General features: G+C 41.9%; 1 long non-coding RNA gene across 4 annotated transcripts in view; it reads right to left on the bottom strand.

Annotated features, from left to right (window-relative positions):
* The window catches only part of LOC114856352 (uncharacterized), a 30,940-nt gene extending 10,426 nt beyond the window's left edge, over window positions 1-20,514 (bottom strand). For 3 of the 4 annotated variants that reach the window (XR_005897764.2, XR_003786044.3, XR_008694828.1), the window contains exons 1-3: window positions 20,368-20,514; window positions 12,985-13,024; window positions 12,855-12,904 (exon numbers count right to left, since the gene is read on the bottom strand). This is a non-coding gene — a long non-coding RNA (uncharacterized LOC114856352). Of the gene's footprint in view, window positions 1-1,907; window positions 2,199-12,854; window positions 12,905-12,984; window positions 13,025-20,367 lie in introns of those variants that run through there. The other variant, XR_008694827.1, reaches the window with a different exon arrangement.
* Window positions 20,515-21,302: the final 788 nt, after the last annotated feature.

Below are 21,302 nucleotides of genomic sequence, written 5' to 3'. Positions count from 1 at the left end.
GGCGCGAGGAATATTAGTAGCTGAACTCCAAATAAGAAAACAGGCTTTAAAGAAGTCTCCTACTGGGCCCTTTGCCATTATACCTTTGTTTACCCCGATGCCTTTGCATGTCAACGTATTCCACGGCTGCAAGACTAGACAGTTGTGAAGTGAGGCAGGAAGAGTGGGTCTTATTGATCATTCCCGTCTATGCTGGGGGACTGTTGAACTGAAAACATCCAATGTGTGGTGGATGAGTGCATCTTGACTGAGCGCAATAGGTCACAGAGCAATAACAGCCCAATTTCTTGTGTTAGAAGCATGGATGAGTCTCCATGCTATCGTTTTCATATGTCCCCTATAGCACAAAGTGTCTAAACACTGGCTTAGTGCATATGAACACACACACACACGTTATTACATGTCTGATATTCAACAGTACTGAGACCTGAACGTGACAGATATGGCAGCACTGAATACAGCGGTTCTGCTTCAGACCTTGGATCAATAACACCAGATCAGCACCGCGTCTTATCTCCACTGACCTTAAGTAGCTTTTTTCTGTCTTCACGGGCAGCACAACAAATGAAAGAATGCCAAAAATGTCTATGTTCTTTTCATCAGTGCGAGCAAGGTTATCGTGAGAATGTGTTTGCTATGTGAAACATTTCATCTCAGCGCCACACACCTGAAAGCTACAGTCCGCGCCTACAGGCACCGTACACACAGCGAAGCAACAATGTTAGTGCTGCCGCTCATTAAACGTGATGACAAAAGATATTTATATGTGAAAGATCTCAACTAGTAACAGTGTGACAATCAATTCAAAATATAAATCCACTTCACTAAGTTAACACCATGGAGCAGTTTAATAGCCACGAGATGTTAATAAATGCAATATAATGACTAACATTTTTAGAAAAAATGCCAACAACCAGCAACAAGCTGGAATTTTCATTACCGAACGGACCTGTAGCAGCTCAGCTAATGTTGCATTCAACACATGAACCACAATAAAAATCTTCCAGCAAAACTTGCATGCGCTTAATCACTCTTTACTTAATATTCTATCTTTGAATAATTCAAAATGATCTGCATTGTAATGTGAATATTTCCAGCTACTGACTAATATCGTGATAAATTATTTAGCAATAATTGCATTTTGCATGAGTCAACATTGCCAATATTTAATGCGGGTAGATCTACAGTATGTTGAACCGGTGGGTTGAACCGGATAATACTGCTTCTTTTTCTTCTCCATTTCACACACACACACACACACACACACTAAATATTTTACAAATGTCACTTCCTCAAAGAGAAACGGTTCGACCAAAAAAAAGGCAGAATGAAGGGAGTAGGTATAAGGGTGACTTCAGGTGGTGTCAGGCATTTTAGCATCCTTCTCATGCCTTAAATATTTAATTATTACCTCACAGGGAGGCTTTAACCAATATTGAATTCAAGTAGACCTCCTGTCATAATAGTCCAAAAAGTGCTGCAGTACTGAGCCAGGTCCAATGAATATAATGAAATATATAATGAAGGGTTGGCACTTCAGCTGCTTGACTGGACTGATGACCTGTCCTCAGGTGACCAGCTAAGAGGCTCTCACTCATGGGCTGAGTGACACACATTTTATTGATGGCTGCAGGAACGCCAGTCTGGAGGAAAAAGCAGCCAGATGTTGCCTAATCTTCCATTTTAAAACAGGTGCGACGCACTTTGTGCACATGAAGAAAACTGATCCTGGAGCAGTGCGACTAGCTCATATTGCTATTGATTTCTCTTTCTCACTGTTGCGCGACTTGAGCTTAGGCTCAGTTTTCTATTTTCTCCATTTATTTGCATAACGCTTGACACGACCGACTCAGAAATTTGTATCGATCTAATTGTATTTTGTCTCTCCAAATTGAGAAGAGGAGAGCGGGCAGGACACAATAACTGCACCGTTGGAAGGTGTACCGTATATATTTAGACACTGTTTCCCCCGTTGCAAATTTCAATAGTGCACTGATGTTCCATTTTTATTGCTAATGATTTTGCAAACAGAACCAATAAATCATCCTCCAGAGTTATTCTGACGAGATAGTCAGGCTCATATTTGAATGCTGTGGGACTGGTGAAGGCAGCCAATGCACTGACCTCCCTGCTATCTCTGCCGCCCACACTTCTGCTGTCTGGAGAGTATTTTCGCAATGAAGATGACCGCAGTGGCTCTAAAAGAGGACATGGTGTTAGAAGGAGCGGTAATACAACACTCTTGACATGCACATAATTATATTTGGCATAATATGAAATCATCACAACCTAATGTCAGCGGTTCTCGTTTGCCACAAATCGAAAGTTGGGTTCAATTAGAAAGTAAAACTTTGATTAATTACTGTCTGTTAATATCATTGTAGAGGGTGAAGTGGAGCAGTCAGCAGTGTTCGGCGCAGACATCCATTTCCCTTCAAATTGAAGTTTTAAACCCAGAGGTTTTTTTTTCCACTTCATGTCCTCGTCAGCAAAGGAAGGTGTCTGCTCGTGCAGGCGAGTTTGTGATATTACTCTGTCACTCTAAGCCCCGGTTATCGTTTCCTCTGAAGAGTCTGCACTGGAAGAGCATAATGGCCCTTGTCTCCACTCCTCAGTGTCCGATCCGCCTGATTATGCCCTCCTTCTCACCAGACGAACGCCAATCTGCTTTATTTCTGCTCCACAATTAACAAAACTGCCTTATTTGAAAACGAGGGCGCCTCGGTTCTCCAAGTCCTCGCTTTGAAAGCCAGGCTCACACTGCCACAAAGCGAATGTCACTTCACAATTGATTCTCAAGCTGCTTCAGCGGCGAAGGGCAGCCGGGCTTATTCCAATGGGACGCCTTTCCATTTAGGCCAGAAACCGTTAGCTCTGCCACTGATAATCTGCAGAGTTTGAGTCAAGTTCAATTGGAGCATAAAACGTAGTGGCTAATTGATGTGGTGTAAAGGGCACATGGCGCTGAGAAGACCAAGAACGGCCTGGACACAGCGATTCAGCCACATCATACAGTAATTGGCTTTGGATCAGGTATGAGACAAAAAGTCAACAAATGCAGCCCAGCAATAGTCGGGCATTGCTAATTGCGACATTTGTAAATTGAAATTTTCACATTTGCAGGACACGGTCGTCACTTTATCAAGACAATGAATGCTAAAAAAACACACACACTGGCTTAACAGTCAATTCTTTGCTATGGGCCACGTTTGCAGCAGGAGTTACCGTCACTGCTTCAGGTTATGACACTGATAGGACTGGATCTGCACATAAAAACTGCTATTATGTATTTATTTGTTTCACGTAAGTGGTGGAAATTGCAGAATAATGGCAAAACACTTTCATGCAGAGAATCTGTTGCCTGTAAAACCCAATTAGACCATGAAGTATAGTGCTCCTAGACTGTGGAGGGAAGATCTTCTCTAAAATGCTTGAAATTGCTCAATAATACACACTCGTGCTCTGCTGTAGAAATACAGACAGCTTGTGAACTGTAGAAGGGCCAAATGACAATATTTGTTATTAATAAAAGAAGTGAGTATAAATATGTACACAAGTAGTTCAAATATCATTTTTCCTTCCCTTCTCTTCCAGTCTCCATAGTCTCAAAACTCAAACACAATTTACTGCTGGAGCCCTTTAAAGCGCTTTGTCTCCTGAAATGCTGGCGTGTGTTGTGTCGTGCTATTTGCCAGTTCACGTATGAAGCGGCGTATTTTAAATGGCTGCGTTGCTGACGTCTCCACCCGATCCTCCCGTTCGTCTGGTATTTCATTCCGAGCACTGCGCCGATTGTGAGGGCGCACACCAGAAGGGAGACGCATGCTAATAACAGAAATCCAGGTGTTCCCAGTTTGATATAACTGGATTCTGGACATTTATATATATATATATATATATTACTATATTGAGTAATTTCCCATGGCAACACAATACAGGAGGTCAATAAATAAGTGTGGTTCACTCCATAATAAAGGGCGAAAAATAACCTACAGCAATTGTAATGTTTCTAATGATAATTGTAAGTTTAACAAAAGCACTTCCTGTGGTTCCATTCAGTCATTCAATGCTCTAATCAATCACACAAAAGCTCACTGGGGGCACCACTAGCTACCACACAGATGTTAATGCAATAACTGGTTTTATAAACATTAAAGCCTTCTCTGAACATTTTTACTTGGCGTCTAATTTCAGCAACTGAATGTCCAGTGAGATGGAATCAATGCAGAGAAAGTTTGTCAAGATGTCAAAACTCTAATTCCCGTTTTAACGTGTGAGTAAAATCATATTTTTTTTTTACGTGTTTGGAAAAGATGAGTCCAGTAACTAAAATGAGTTTGACCAAGCTACCACGCGTCCTGCGGCGCTCAAGTCTCAACGCTCGAGAATGAATAATCATATTCCGATATAACATTTCCCACACTTTTAATTGGAATGAACCCAACATTTTCCACAGACGCACAGGGTCCAGGTGATAAATTGTGTTACCGTAACGCAAAAGCATGCGTGGATGATTTACAAGTAAAAAAGGTAAACAACTCAATTTCATCTTCGCTTGAATTATGCGCTGGACCACATAGAAACTGCTGTTGAGAGGAAAATCTTCTGGGGTTACAATTCCACAAATTGAGCTTGTTTCAGTTGACTCAGACGGGCGACTGAAGGTCATCACTCCTCATTTCCATTTTGATTCAAACTCCCCCCAAAAAAATAAAATAAAATATATAGACACTTATCCTGAAACTGAAACTTTCACTCATAGTGAAATCTATTTCTAGCAGTTTCTCGGTTTAACAGACTACTTTACAAAAACAACGTCTCACTTTCTTGCGTTACCTTGGACACGTGGAGAGTCCGAGGCGCCGCACGTAAATTTTTCCTCACTGGCTTTTTGATGAAGTCATTACAAACACGGGGGGAAACGTGCGACTTGCTCCCAGCGCACACGCGCCAAACTGTGGATCACGCCAAGCGCCCTTCGCGCCGCGACTCCAGCAACTTAGCCAAGTGACGGCGACAAAACACCACTGTGTCCGTGGACGAGCACGGAAACGCGTCTGGTTCCCGAAACAATTACACGTTCACGCGTGCCAGACAAATGCGGCGCGTTGCTCCAGATGAATGTGTGGGTCTATTAATCATGTTTGCATAAACACTCATTTGGTCTCTCTATAAAGATAGCGTTTGGCATCGTAGCTTGTTATGTCTCCCGCTCCACATTCGTACCCGGTTCCGCTGGGAGAAAACACATGAGAATAAATATAGCTGTTGTATAACCTGCGTCACAAGGGAACACGCGCGTTCACTCTGGTCTTTCAAGGAAGCCCAGGGGGTTCCCAGCTAAGATACGCATACATTTAATTTCACCATTTCATTTCCTGGAGGCTGGAATAATAAGAGGTTTTCAAAGTGATGGCTTTTGCTTAGTCTTTTTCCCTATAATCTGTCGAGAGCTCACTTTTAAAAATCATCAACTGGGTGATCAGTTACAATATATACACACACACACAAATCCTGTCAAGGTTTTAAGGCCTACTTATTAAGATCATTTTTATTTGTATAATTTAATTTGTTAGGTTTCAAATTCCACCAATTACTGTAACACACACAGATTTTCTATATCACCCATTACTGCAGCACCTTTTAGTTCTACTGAGCTACACAGTGTAGTTGTTCCTGTACTTTTTCCAATTGTTACTCAGCATAACACCTCTGATAAACGCATTATAGCCAGAGTGCCTAAAGTGCCAAAAGTTACACATTGAGCACAGACCAGTGAAACACCCATCAGGTATATGAAGTTAATACTTAATTAAAGTCCCTCTCACTAATTCAGCAGTTCTTCTGTGAAGCCAGAGAGAAACTGTTTCACTACATATACAGTATTTATTCTTCACATCTCTATCTATTGTATTTCTGGCACGAGTGAGTTGAATGAGAATGAGCAAATAGATCATTATTACAAGTGCATGTGGCATAAAAGTAACGTTTATATAAAATATCATTTGTGTTGGGAGAAGATGACAGTTTAAAATGTGCTCACAATCATACGTAGAGACCCCTTGTACTGTAAATGCAAACACAACAAACTATGACTCATACGGTAAAAAGCAGAGACTCCCATCGATTTACATGAAATAGTGTTGGCTCCTTTAAGAACAAACACTTATTTATGTATCCGCCAAGGAAAGACAACAGGGCCTCTCTCTGAAGACAGCGCCATTTCCATAACCCTCAAGACAGGCTTTGTTTACCAAGACAAAAGTTGATTGATTACCTCTAAATCTGTGTCGTCAAAGCATTACAAGTATTTCAGACGATATCGCATGTAACCTTCACTGGGCCGGAACAACAATGAACTGTTGTCAAGTGAAACAAAAAGAATTTAGCGCGGCAACATTTTCCAATGAGCTTATTTGCAATTGGTTAAAGGTTTATTTACACACATAAAAAGGCTTCATAGTGTTGGTGTGCAACTGTGTCTGCATGCTGTGCGTTCCCTCAACAAAAGGTACAGTAGGTATGCGTTACAGGAGTCCAGCGTTTTGTCGGACTCAAGAAAAAACTTGGGGTTTATTGTCTTGCCCAAAGTCCAGGCAGGAGCTGAGAATTGTGCGGCTAATCCCATGATTGGAGTGCGAGCCCCCACCTCATCAGCCACAGCTGCCCCAAGGCCGCAATCCCATAGAAAGTGAAACAGTGTGTGTTATTTTCGAGGGTGGACATTTTCCAACTGTCCATTTAGTAGTGTTCAAGTCCCGATACAAGGGCAGGCAGGGTGGGAGATCCATCTTAGCATCATAGATCGCCCTTAATTGTAACAGCCAGTGTGACTCACTAGATTGCTATGAGAAAAACAAACCTTCAAAATAAAAAGGTAGAGGAAGGAAGTCTTCTGTTCTATCAAGTAGGGGATTGAAAAAAATTGCCTGGGCAACTTCTGAAGCAGAAGTACATGGAAAAGTTCAGAAGGAATCCCATATTAAGGCCGGACAATGTCAGTGCTGCTCATGAAAACTCACACACGCTCACAGAACTGCAGGATTCCAAGCAGCTTCTCTAGCAGCACTGGATGAAGATCAAAGAGATTTCACTGTTTCTAAATGGAAATTATTAATAATTCATCAAATCAAGAGGTCCCAGCTAAAACGTATGGTATTGTACACAAACCTCATCGTGTCTTAGACAAAAACAAAACATCTTGGTGATTTAGTCAAAAACAATCTTATTCCATTGCTAATATCAAGATTACATGTAGCATGAGGCCATTTCATTCCTTTTTGCTCCTAGACTCAATACTCAGGTGAAGCGATAAGTTGGCATTGACATGCGTTTGAGCTCAGTTATTGGGTAAGAGTGACGCATCGTCGCCACGGTGCACAGATCTGTAGAACGCATTGCCCTCTAACTCGGTTAAATGCTCTGAAGCCGGCCCCCGGGGGTCCGAGGACCGGCGCCATATTTAGCCCTCAGAAAACACCTCGGTTCCAAAGGCTGGCATGTGTTCATTCAAAGCGGCCCTTTCGCCCAGCAGAGCTGCGCATCACTGGCACGATTCCACTGCGGGATACGTTGGCAGTGTCTCGCGGTACAAAGGTCAGCGCAACCCCGTGCGCACACACACAGTGAAGCTCTAGAAATGCAATCCATCTCTTTGTGTGCCTCAACAGAATAAAACAAACCCACACTGCTGTAAGTGGCACCACTCCAGCTCCGTTGTAAAAGTGACGCTAACGTGCACTGATGTAGATTTACATCAGCCGTAACATTAAAAATGACAGTTTCCCTAAATCCTGAAAAAAATGTTCCCTTTAATAGAAGTTTCTTTTTATAAATATGCAACAAATCAAAAACATCCTCATCTATTTGTGTCCTAACTAAGGACACGTTAATTCTGGCTCAAGCTAAAGGCTCAAGCTGAAAGCTAAAGATCAAGACTGTGCCTAGAATTAAAAACGAATAACAATCCAATCGATATTTGAACCATTTAAAGACCATTACTAGCAGGAAAGTGCATGTGACCCAACAATGATCTGTAAACGGACCTGCAGTAACTAGAAGTGGCTGCTGCTCTGCCATCAACCAACTGGGGGGGTCCATGAAAGCTGGCACGTTCACATTTAGCTGAAGCTCCGTAAGCTTTCACACTCATCCAGCATCAACCTGGTTTGTTTTCTTAATGGGATCCCAGCAGGCTGTAATCACCAGTTTAAAAGTCTCCATTCACTGAGCCGCGGCGCGGTGGCACTAGACTCTCCGCTTTACAGCATTAAATGATAGCATTAATTTGCATGCCACAGCAGCTTTAACATCCCATACTCTGGTTACAAACTTCTTAACTTAACTCACATCTCAGAAAAGAGCCACTTTAAATTAATTGGTTTACTTCAAAACATAGAAAAAATTCATCATGTTTGCAAACATGTCTTCTCATCCCCATGTGAGCCTCAGTAGGTTTCAGTACTTCACTACATACAGTACAGGGATGAAAGTTAACTGTAAAGTGTGTTTTATGTTTCCTGGGGTTACAGAATTTTTTTCATGTATTGCCCACAGTTCTAATTAAACCTAATTTAAAGGGGAACATAATGATGCATGTATTCTGGCAGATGCAGAATAGACACTTTAGGACTTTTTATGTAAATAACAATGCTTGCAACAGCACTTTTTGGTTCATAGCGGTGTTTATAAATGAGACTCCTGGTCATTTAAACAATTCTGCTAAGAGTTATGAGTGCATTAGAGTTTGTTCCTATCTAAAAAGGAAAACACACCAACATTAAAAGCCTGTTTAGTTAAATCTACAATCCATTTCGTGCTAATTTATGGTGAACAGAACGGTTAAAATATGACTTATGAGAATGGATGTCTACGTGCTGCATCTACTTTAATGATACACTCGAATATGCATTAGGAGCATGAAGAGCTGAGGCAGAGGCCTTGGCATTTTTCCCAAATGGGAAAGAAAACATCATTCTGTGCTACAACTGTGCACAGACGAGCGAGATTTCTGAGTACTTTGATAACTATATCATATTGTTCTCCCTCAGCAAAAGTCTATTGTTCCACAAGAAAGACAGCAGCCGATTGTGAATAGTGAAAGCCTGTTTCACATCTGCAAAGCCATTTGCTTGTAGTGTTCTGGCAGAGAAGTGGCTAAAGGTCATCATAGTCGCATATGTAACAGAAAACTTCCCGAGTAAAAAGATGAGAAATAAGAAATGGAAGGATTAAGAGTGAGAGAATAGTTTTACATAATGTGGATCAGCTACAGTGGTTAACAAAATAAACTACCATTTGGAAGTTCTGTCCATCACCTTCTTACTGATACTACAGTACCTTATGTGTTACAGTGTTTAACATTAAGCCTCATACAATGTTTCAGCATAGTACTGTGCTGGAAAGGCATGGTGAAAGCATTTGTATTTTATTTCCACTGTAGTGACATGTGCATTGGGTTTTTTTGTGTATTTGCATGTGTAAACTTGTAGACAACCGGGGCGAATTGCATGGGTGTTCGTGTCCCACTGATTTCTCCACCTCTCGTTTTCCTGAACCCGTCACGGGTTTGTGCAGTTACCATGCTGTTCTCCACTCATTTCTTCAGGCAACATCTTCAAATAAAGGTCTACCTGCATCTTTGTTGAAATACACTGTCGGAAAAGTACAAAGAAGGCTGATTATAGAAATCACAGACCTGTAGCTTGATAATTAACTAATAAACTGAATAATTACCAGAACCTTAGTTGAGAGCTCTGCTTTTTCACCGAGTAACACTGACAGATAGGATACGCCTCAATATTTGCTTCTTCTTAAAACTAATCATACACAGCTACTGTAGGAGAAACGAAGTTTGGACGAGGACGAGCTGAACCGCGATGGTGAGAAAGTGTCACCTCTCCAGTTTTTCACACGTTTCTGAAATAGGGGTGACAAACAGTCGAGTGCCATTTGTGAGCGGGCGGATTGTGGCAGGATTTCTGTCAGGGCTGGCAACTCTAATTAGAGGAGCAGGCAGGCTGAGAGAGAGCAGTACTGGAGCTGCGAGGGTCAAAGGTTCAATGACACATTGAACATATGTACAGTGCAGAGTACTAGATTCTACCTACAGTAGCTTTACTCAGGAGAACAGCTAAGTGGAGGAAGGAGGGCAGGGAACAACTATACAAAAGACCAGGAGGAGAACGCTGAATTTAGTATTAAAGCTACAGTAGGAGAGCTTTTGGTCTTCAATTTCCACCCAAATATAAAAAAAATAATAATCAGTGCAACCAGACGAGGTTTAAACTAAGCCAATCAACTGGGCAAGCAATATTTCTACAGTGGATTTTTGAGGCAAGCGTTGTTGAAAGTTTCTCAACCAACAGGAGAAACTACGCTGCTCAGGGCGGTGGTTGCTCTGATGATGTTGGAAACAATTAGTCACATCCAGCAGAGGCCTATGACACAGATGGAGGACGCCACCTGCAAAGGGTATTCATTGGTTGTAGTGTATGTGTATAGAGAGAAGTCTTTTGCTAATTTAAACACCTTTAAACCCGTCTCCTGCAGTTTAAAAAGCGAATTCACACTTTCCACATGGCCGGGATCCCACATCATGCCTGCGTTTGTCACTTGTGATTGCACAGCTTCATGTCCACATCCAACATGTCCTATTTTCAAGAAACAGAGCTGCTGCTGCTTGCTGCGAGTCCCCCTTTGGTCATGAGCCAAACACACAGTGCAGCACGGCCGCATCCAGATCCTCATCACATGTCCCCGTCTACAGGGGTAAAGGTCCGCATGAGTCAAGAGGCACGCAGAGCGCTGGAATTTGAACCCGAGGGACTGTGCTCAATCCGGGGTGCGTAATAACCCCACCACACTCCACCCCGTTTTATCCCCCACACAACTGCTCGCTCAGCTGGGCCTGCACCCCCGCCTGCCCTCACTCTCCAACAAACTGATATCCTTTAAAGGTTGCCGCAGGCAAGGCCGGTTTACAAATATCCAACTCGACAGGCGAGCCAGGAGGAAACAAGACCAATGACCCGCATGGATCCATTCACAAGCCAAAACTGGAGAAAATGAGACACTATAAGTCTCTTTCTCTCTGTGTCACACAGTCTTTTTAAATAATTTCTAGCATTTCACCATTGTTTGTTTTGTTGCTTTAGCATCACATTGCATTTGTGAACCCTACTGTCTACTAAATCCTCATATTGGTGATAAATTATTTAACGAGTGAAAACTCTCCTACATTCTTTTGGACAATATTTTTTTGGAAAACCTCAGTCATTCAAGTTGATGATATGGTCTACGGCAGCAGAAAGTAAATAAAAGTCCTTTCAAATTGCATGTTTTGTTGTTTTATAAATACTTTTATTTTATTTATGAATGTTTTAAGCTGTTTATGTAGTTGTATCATTTTGATAAATAACAGCATGGGGCATTTTTAATTCTAGAACAAGCTGTGTTTCTACGAATTGATCAAATTCGCCCAACAACGTTAAAGATCCCACACGGCGCTTTTCTTCTCTACTACTTAGTGTTGGTGGAACATGTGGACAAGGCACCAACACAAGGACGGACTCAGGCTCAGAATGTGCATGAAGTCATCTGTGTTTCTAAGTGGTTTGCTGTGAATACCCAGTATTTTGTTTAGGGCTGACTTTTCTATGATCTCTGTACTTTCCATGGATTCTCTGCATCACAGAAGGACGGTCTGTATCAGTAACACAACGTGACAGATTAGTGAAGAATTCTTATATAAATAAATGAAAGTCCAAGTCTGCCGGAATATAAACACTTTGCATTTGATTCCCAGCACCCTAACAAGCACTTTATCCACCTACACAGCACAGCCCTTATTCCACTGGTGCAGTTTAATGTTTGTATATGATAATCTAATAGCGTAACCCAGGGCTATGCTTTCAAGATGATATCCTAATTACTGAAGTTAAACCACAGCCTCTGTGCTTCTATCAGGCAGACGCAGCTTCCTGGGCATGAGTTGATTGAGGAGAGCTGATTTGACAGACAGTTTATCTTTTACTTTAATTAGGGGCAGATTTGGGGAGAGACATTACAGGTTAATTACAGTCACATTCATTAAGATGCACAAATGTATTATAATTCTTGTTCGGTGTCGTTATCTGTGCCGCAATAGAGTAATTAATTGGATTTCACCTTTAGCTTTATGACCTGTCTGCTAGAGTTTTTATTTGGGCTTTCAGCTGCAGACACCGCCGCCTGGTTGTAGTCGATCTCCCATTAATGTTTGCTCTTTGTCACTGTGGTAATTGGCAATACCTCCAGCACACAAACACCTACAGTATCTAATTAGGAGAGATACTCCCAGCTTGGAGAGACATCTGAGAGACTCTCAAATGTGAGTCCATACGCTTTCAAAGCTTGGAAAAATTACACCCTTTTAATTTAATAAATAAAAAGTAGTTGCCTTAATGTTGACATTTATAATCATAAAGCTGGGGCATGGCCCATGTATTCATTATAATCTAGTACATGTTTAGGCGCCTGTAATTGAGTCTTGCCTGCAAATGTAATTGGTTGCCCTACGGAGCGCAGACCACCATTAAAAACAGTGGCTAAACAAAAACTTTTCTTTTAACGCACCTCTTCAGGGCTCGGTTCATCACTTTATCGCAGCATTTCTTTTAACACAACAAAGTTCCAAACATTGTGAGGATCAAATACTCGCAGTACCTGTACAGTACCTGCAGGCTTGTGGCTATGAAAGCAGGCTTTGTAGCTTCTATGCAAATGGCAGCTGTATTCACCTTAGATTCAGTTGCAAAAGCAGAAACATGACAATATCACAATACCCATGATAACAATAATAATAAGCTTCTTACATATTTTTCAGTAGTGAAGCCACTGCTCGATCCTTGTAACACCTCTGGATCTGTTGGAGAGTGAGAGTTGATGATGGTTAATAATTCAGGGGTCATTTGTTGCCCAAGGCTTTAATTATAATAGTCTTACATGCAGAACATTGCAGTTATGTTCAGAATGCACCAAGTCTCTGTAATAAAAAAATATAAGTTAGTATTTTATTAGTCATAAAAATCAACAGATAATGTACCTACAGTACATTAGTTTGCTTCAAATGTAGGAGTGTTGTTATTTATAGGAAAGCTGGAGCGATATAGTCCCTAAAACTGATCCGATGTTCGTCAGTGCCCTCGTCTTCTGCTTCTCATCAATTTCTTATAGAGAGAGAAAAATAAATAAAAAAGGAATCAGCTAACAATTCTACATTTGTCATGTTTTGATATGCATTCGCACACAGCATAAAATGTAAATGTCACATTTCATGTTGAAAACCAGGAACAACAAATTGCTCAAAGATCAAAGTTGCTTCAGCTTCACAGATGCGCTAAATTAATTATACTGTACATAAAAGGTCCAATAAAAACATTATTATCAGACATGCAGAGGAAAGGGGGAACAGAAGCGGCCATTTGTACGTACGTGCCTTTGATTGAACAGCCTCCTGTCATTGCACACAAAGTTCCAAGGTTGTGCACTAGTCACACACGAGGAGGTCGGATGTACAATCTGACTGATCTACCTGAATGTGAAATTGTACAACTGTCATCGTTGACTTTTGTCGAACATCCAGGTTGTTTTTTTCCTATCATTAGAATGTTTTTTTCTATAATCTAGAGATCGCAGCTGTCGATTTAAAGTATTATTAGAGATTTCTGTATGTTGGCATTAAAATATTACATATAAAACGTTTATTTCACCTCCATCTCATTTTTGAAAATTCAAAGATCAATCACTTCTAAGGGCAGACATTGTTGACCTCAAGCATCTCTTCAAACAAGGATGATTGAGTAATTAAAAAGTAGATTAATCACCATATCCCCACTCTTTAATCACACATTCAACGTCAGCATGATGTATGAACATAGTAATGGGTTCTGGGTGGGAGACTTTCTTAAAACTTGCATCTTGAGACATGCTTTCAAACAGAAGAGGAAAGAGAGTGACAAAACAAGTCTTAATCAAATGCAAAGCCTCAAACACTGCACTGGGCTGATTGAAAGTGACCCGAGGAGCAGCATCGCGATCTCCTACCTGGAAAAAACACTGAGCCGACGTCAGTTTTTAATTCAAGTGGCTCTTGTGCGGTTAGCGGGAGTGAAATTCAACAGGGAGCGTTTCATTTCGAGCCGAAGGAACAAATGAAAAGGCACCAATACACGGCTGTCAATCAATACAGCAGATTGTGAAAAAGTCGGAGCAAAGTGAAAATTAATTTGCATTTACGCAGACCCAGATTTACTGATAACTTTGTGTACGAGGGGGAAAAAAGCAAACGTCACATCTGTTTCCTCTTCTCCTTGATGACCTGCATTAAACCATCTCCTCAATTATCATTCGATGCTGGTGCCAGCGCACCACTAAGATTCACAGCAGTCTGTCAGTCTGGAATGACTTTAAGACAGAATCCTCAGTGTCCGACATCATCCTATTACTGCACAAGTCTAGTTAGTCAGATTCTTCCCAATTTTGGCTTAACCAATATTTCAACCCACACAGGCTGTAATGTACAATTTGTGAAAAAGTTAAAACCTAGAGAAAAAGAGAAGAGAAAAACCTTTTTATTTTTTTACTTTAGTGAATTTGCACTGCCATATAATGACAATAGTGGATGTTGGCCAATTTAAAATGATCACTGTCCCTCGTCTTCTCATCTGTTTTTAGCAGTGTCTAATTTTGTTTGTGGCACTGAAGTGTTTTCTTCTATTTCTATAAATGTCAGATTGTATATTGTATTGTATATTGACACACACACACACACACACACACACACACACACACACACACACACACACACACACACACACACACACACACACACACACACACACACACACACACACACACACACACACACACACACACACACACACACACACACACACACACACACACACACACACACACACACACGACAGAAATAACCTACAGCAATAATTAAAAGGTAAGATGGTGGAATTACAGTTTACACAACTGACTGTGACTAATCAACTACCAAAGATCGCTGCTGAACATGTGAAGGAGGCAGTTAGAGCCAAAGTGAGAGAGGTGACCAATCCTCAGATAAGGACGCATCTCATCTAGAGGGAGAGTTGATAACCTCTGCTTTAATGATCCTGTCAGAGTCATTCAAATTAGAGACCCGCAGGAAAGTAAATGAGAATGAATCGCGATATAATCCCAAAACACTGAGGGCTTCATCAGCAGGAGGAGCCATATATCTCTTTTAAAGGTTCTTTATGTGGGAAGGAGGTGGCTCACCAATGACAAACCTATTATCTGTCACTGTTCAAGGTTAAAGCCAGTAGAGCCATAGAAATCAGAATTGGAAAAGAGGGCATTTCTACACGAGCTTGGATTTTTATCATATCTGAAACCATTATAGATGATCAGTGTCATTATGAATGATGAGAGCCCATTCTCGTTATTCAAAATACTAGGAGGAGGTGAGAATGACTTTCATTTCCTTTTCAGATAGCATCTTTTTTGGAAACTTGCACGTGGAGATGATTTGGACACTGACTCTTAGGTAATGTGACCTGCAGCATGTTCTTCTACTGCATTTGGAGCAAGGCCCCATGGTCCTATTCTCAAATGAAGGAACATCTGCCGATGTCACCTTGGACTCTGGAATGTTGATTTTCTGTCCACAAGCGGACAGTTAAAACTACAGCACAACAAATACTGCTCTGGATAAGTGCTGTGAAAAGCGGCTGTGACCCCGAGTCATTGAACGACTGGCAGCGTCGCAGAGATGCTCCCGTGTGAAGGGTTGGAGCGAAGATCCCCCTTTCTAAGCAATCAATTATTTGAGCTCGGCTGGTTCTGCAGCAGCGTTATTTATTGTAATTCTGCAGGACTAATACTTGAAGCGCCCGACAGAATTTGGTGAAGCGCAGCGGAGCAAGGAGAGGGACGGCCGGCGAAGCGGGGTGGACTGATTGGGTCTCATGCGGCGGCGGCGGCGGCGGCGGCGGCTCAGTTGGCAGAGCAGCCGTCGATGAACCCTCGAGTCTGGTTCCTTCTCGTTACATGTCAACGTGTCAAAAAGCACCGAAACCTCGTGGATGCGCCGTCCACCGTTTGCAGCCGGGATCGGGAACGCCCAAATGCTGCACCACAGCTAATAGATTCAACCAGTGCATTTTAATCACATGTTTGAAGATCATCCAGGTCATGTTTATCCCAAAGCTTCTGTTCAGCGGCTACTGGACGACAAAGAAAAAAGAAATAAAAGTCAGATTAATCAAAAGGGAGAATATTTATAATGCTTATGCAAACAAAACTAGAGTGAATTAATGATAGTGCCCTCTTACGTTGCCGGAAGCGAGCAGCACACAGCGCTGCCTGTTTATAGATTGAGGTGGCAGAATAAATATTAAAGTTTCTAACTTACTTTGATTGCATGGTTTAAACCGACGCAGTGCATCTCGAAACACTTTCCCACTCAGTGCTTTCCGCACTCAACTGTGATTTTTTTCCAAATTTATGTTCAGTCAAGCCTGACGGAGCAGTGGAGGCTGAGTTTTACTAATACGTTCTGTCAAGAAAGATCAATTATCCTTAATATCCTGCGCTAAAGGTAAGAAGGCCTTTTAGTTAGCATGGAAATTTTTAACATGTGGCGTTTAAAGCAATGATTGCGTCACACGGACGGTAACTCCCAGTCCAGAGCATAAACAGCATGTTTATGATGAGCAGCACATACACACACGTATCATGAATCCTTTAGGGTCGATGCTGTACTTGGTTTGTCATTAGTATACAAACATAAGAGTGAATAGGAAACGTGCCAGCACTGTACACACAAACATGAAAACACAAAGCGTGCCTCTAGTTACTGCAGCTCAGCAGAAGATTAGAGCCGCCTCTCACAAGTATAGGTTTAAAATGATCTGTTAGCCCGTGTTCCTCAGTCTGCCACCTCCTTTCTTATTAGAGAGACGAGAACTGTGGCTGACACCTAATTGGATGCCTTTTGCGAGTGGGCATAGAGAAAGCAAATTAAATCAAGACTAATGAGCACTGAACAACAAAAAAAGGAAGATAAATGGTTTGATGGCAGCGAGACAGGCAAGGTTGAAGAACTCAAATAACTTTGTGGCTTTCTTGTTTTCCCTGTTCCACCAGCTCCGACTCAAGGGAGGAAGGCGCGCTTTAATGTCATCTCATTTCTCACTTTATTCTGCTTCTCCTGGACGCGCGGGAACGTTGGCCTCACGTTTTCACACAAAGACGGGATTCGATTAGCTAATATTACAGGTCTTGGTGGACATTTACCACCTAATAAGTTAAACATCTTTTTAAGATTCCAACTACTGTACATCGCATTTATCCAGAAAAGTCTACCTACATCAAGTCTCTGTTTTAAAGAAAATAAAATGACAACATAAATATATAAAGACATGGATTACACTAACACAACTAATATTATTACTTATGGACTTTTTACCATGATGCTAATGAAATCAAACCCGTTCAGCACATTCAGGAACTGACAAAAAGTCTCATTTGTTCCCACAACACGTGAATTATACACAAACACACACACTCACACGCACACACACACTAAACAGGCTGTGTTACATGCTGGCGAATGGTAATTGTCAATTACGCCAATCAAAATCCAATTGTCCGAGCTTGAATCTTACGTTATTAAATTTATATGTAATGTTCTCAGTCAGGGCCGCAGACGTATTATCAGATTACATTAACATTTGTCGCTGTTCCTTCTACCCCCTGTGGAAAATGACGATTACATAATTAAGATACTTCCATTAATTAGATAAAGGACGTGGCAGTCTGATAATAAGCAGCCTCAGTCACGACGCGCTCAGGATCATCTTTTTTTCTCATAGGAGAGTCAGAGTAAACAGTTGTCAGGGACGCATTGCTACGCACGTTCTGTCCCAATGAAAACACTTCATTTTCAGTTGCCGACAGGGACGACTTTGATGTCACAGGCAATGTCAAAAGCCTGGATGAAATGATATACACGCACATCTTTATTTATAAACAAGACATTCAGCTCTCAGTAGATGACAAGACGCTGAGGCCAGCAGGCTGCGGCCTAATCATCCAAGCATAAAAGTCATTCTTCTTCACTGCCTGCAAATGACGCCGCCGCTCGTGAGTCATGTTTAAAGACTCAGCAAACGCGGCGGGTTTGTGTTCATCAAACGCAGTCGTGGCTGCTTGAGCGCAGGTGAGGGTCTCCTCTGGGCCGGCGCCGCACTCAACGGGCGCCTTTAGGTTCGGGTGACGATGCGTTCGACCGCTGGAGAGAGTTTCTATCAACTTTTATAAACACTTCTCCAGACCCTAAGCACATATTTTGCCTCTAAAGAGCAGCAGCTGTGGGGCGGTGTTCACGCATAGCAGGTACCACTGGACGCAGTAGCCGGGCCGAGCTGCATCTGCAGTAGTCATTTACATGCCGCGCTCTAACTGGAGCGTAGGCGCCAGACACAAGCAGCAACGTTGATGATTTGTTGTGACAAGTTCGTTTCTCTGTCTGGTAACCTACACAACATGTCAAAGAAGCAAACAAACACTCAGGAGGCCTCTGATGAGTGCCACGCATGCTTCACAAGAGCTGCGTCACTATGAAGGACTTCTACTGTGCACTATACTTCACATACACACACAAATCCAAGTCTTTGTTACCATAAGACTTACAATCAATAAATTCATTAAAGTCATCAACGCATGTAATCGTATGTAAAAGTGTATCTGCAGAACATTGCAGGACATATTGAAGCTAAGTAGGCGAAGATCTCAAGAACTCTGGATGGCTCCAGAAGTGGTGCTTAAAGGGGACAAAGGACAATCTGTACAACACATTTCGTGCCGGCCAAGAGGAAAGTGAAGAAGTGAAGTAAATCGACAATCACAAGAAAGTGTGTTTTGAAAATATGCCTCCGCTAATCCTTCTTAGCCACCTGCACAGACGCATATGAGAAAAATCTAGGGCCTAGAGTGTGAGGGAACGCGGCCGATAATGTGGATCTGCGGTAGTCAGTGTCCGAGGACTGAAACAAACTCGCTGCACTTTGTCATTTTTGTAGTTTTTGCCTTTTTCTGAACAAAGAACAAGATGAACACGAGAGGCCAGAACACCTCAGCCTGGCTGTTCTCAAATATACTCACACCGTCCAGCAGTCAGTCTGCAACATGCAGCAGCATCATGCCACGCCGGCTCGTGGTTGGCTCACACGCCCACTGCACTTTACTACCAGTGCTGCCAGCAGAAATTTAAACTAAACTTCTTCTCAAGAACTGTTGTTTTTGCCTTTCCAGGAAAACTGAGCTATAGAAAAATGGCCGCAAAAAAGGCAACTAGCATTTCTAATATACATGCAAATTGCAGAGCAGTGCCTGAGAGAGTCAAGAAGAAACTAAGGACAAAGACCAAACACAAAAGTGAATGTGCATACAAAAAATACATATATATACACACACGTATATGTTCACTTCAGCACGAATAACTCGTGATTACTTCACCTCAGTCTGATGCTGGTTATCCTTGGCGTGTCAATACAAGGTAATTTGATAGAGTAGATTGAAATGAATGTACTTCAGCAAAACAAGCTAGAGGCATGCAGGTGCCTTCCACCAGGATTAATAGTGTTATTACATCCAAGATGACACAGTCAACATCAAATTAACTCTGCTTTTCACTCTGTTTACAATATCGCCGTCATGATTTTGAGTAAATATGCAAATAACTCCTTTTCCATGGTCTTGTTTATTCTGTGCTGGAAGGTGTTCTGCACAATCGTCCTCAGAGGAATAAAAGTTCCGTATTTTGAATTTGAGGCTAAATGAAACATAATTGTGCAGAGGAGAGTGTCGGCAGACAGCCTTCTACTTTTCCTTTCACCGAGGAAATATTAGACCGTCACATTATAGCTGGAAACAGCAGCGCAGCTGACACTCCTGCAGCTTTAGCCGGGCAGCACCAGCGCTGGCTGGGACACGATGATTGAGATGCTGAGAACATGTAGTTATGGCAGCATTTTTGTGCTCCAGTTTCCCACCTGCACCTAGTTCACTGACAGCTTTTTTAGGGGGGGTTCTGCAGACGCAAGCAAAGAGGAACTTTGTTGTATGTGACCAGTCAAAATGACAAGAAAAATCAATGAGTGTAATACTGAACAGGGCCCTGAGGTGGACACAGCATTTAATAATGGGCCCTTTTATGGCCACGTTAGCTACACAGCTAATGCTAGCTCATGCTAAACATCGAGCAGGCCTCAAGTCTGAACTTCCATCAAACATTTAGTTTTCATAACTAATGCTCCACGTCCAACGTACCTGAACAGATGGAGTTCGAACACACATGACGCAGTTCACGATTTCCTGAGTCCATTCCCGTGTTCCTCGGTCAAACACGTGTCCTCTTCCCCACAGGCTGTGAGTGAACTTGCATTGTCTGCCATCTTTGTTTTTACCTGCATTAGATCCGCCCTTCGCCTCCTACATCTCACAATCAGTGAGGGAGGAACCATTTTTTGGACAGCCACATTTCTCTTCTGATAAACAGCAATTATTATTTTTGAAAACAGCAGCTGATTTTATGCAGGACTAGTTTGTGGTTCAAAAACAGCTGAACCATTGGTATTTTCCGTACTCGAGAAGATTTTAAGCAAATATCCAGGAGCAGTTCCCACCACAGCTGGAGAGGAGGGGTACATTATAATTTGCCATTTAAATACAGAGAGGGAGGAAGACCTAATTGCTTTGTGAGATTACCCTTCTGAAGCAGACCCGGAGAAGACAGATCACAGGGCTGATAAGGACCAAAGGTGTAATGACAGGTGCTGTTGACTGAGCTAGGCAAGTCCCTCATCCCATTCACATTATCAGCCCATCAAGATAGGAAAGCAATTTCCCAGCCTTTCATTTCACAAGCTATGCATATCAATGTCACATTAATCAAATGATAAAGTTCCCAAAATCCTTGCCTGAAACGCATCCTTCAGATATCCTTTCAGGTACTGTATGTTATCAGGATTATCTAAAGGAACTCGCCTCCATTGAACTGAACCGATAACGCATATGTAACATCAGTTTCTTTAATTGACACAGTCAAATCCAAAAGCTTGTCCATGTTTCCATGGAGAATTAATTTTATACACAAAAGAAAGATGCGACGGTGTACTGAATAAAATGTGATAGTTTTCAGTGAATGCTAGTTGGATGCATTTTGCATTTAAGTATTTTAAGGCAAAAAGGATTAGGAGAAAATA

Source organism: Betta splendens, chromosome 5 (assembly GCF_900634795.4).
Source record: "Betta splendens chromosome 5, fBetSpl5.4, whole genome shotgun sequence".
In the NCBI taxonomy this organism is placed as follows: domain Eukaryota; kingdom Metazoa; phylum Chordata; class Actinopteri; order Anabantiformes; family Osphronemidae; genus Betta; species Betta splendens.
Note: the sequence above shows the minus strand (reverse complement) of the source record. Positions and strands in the feature narration are given on the sequence as shown.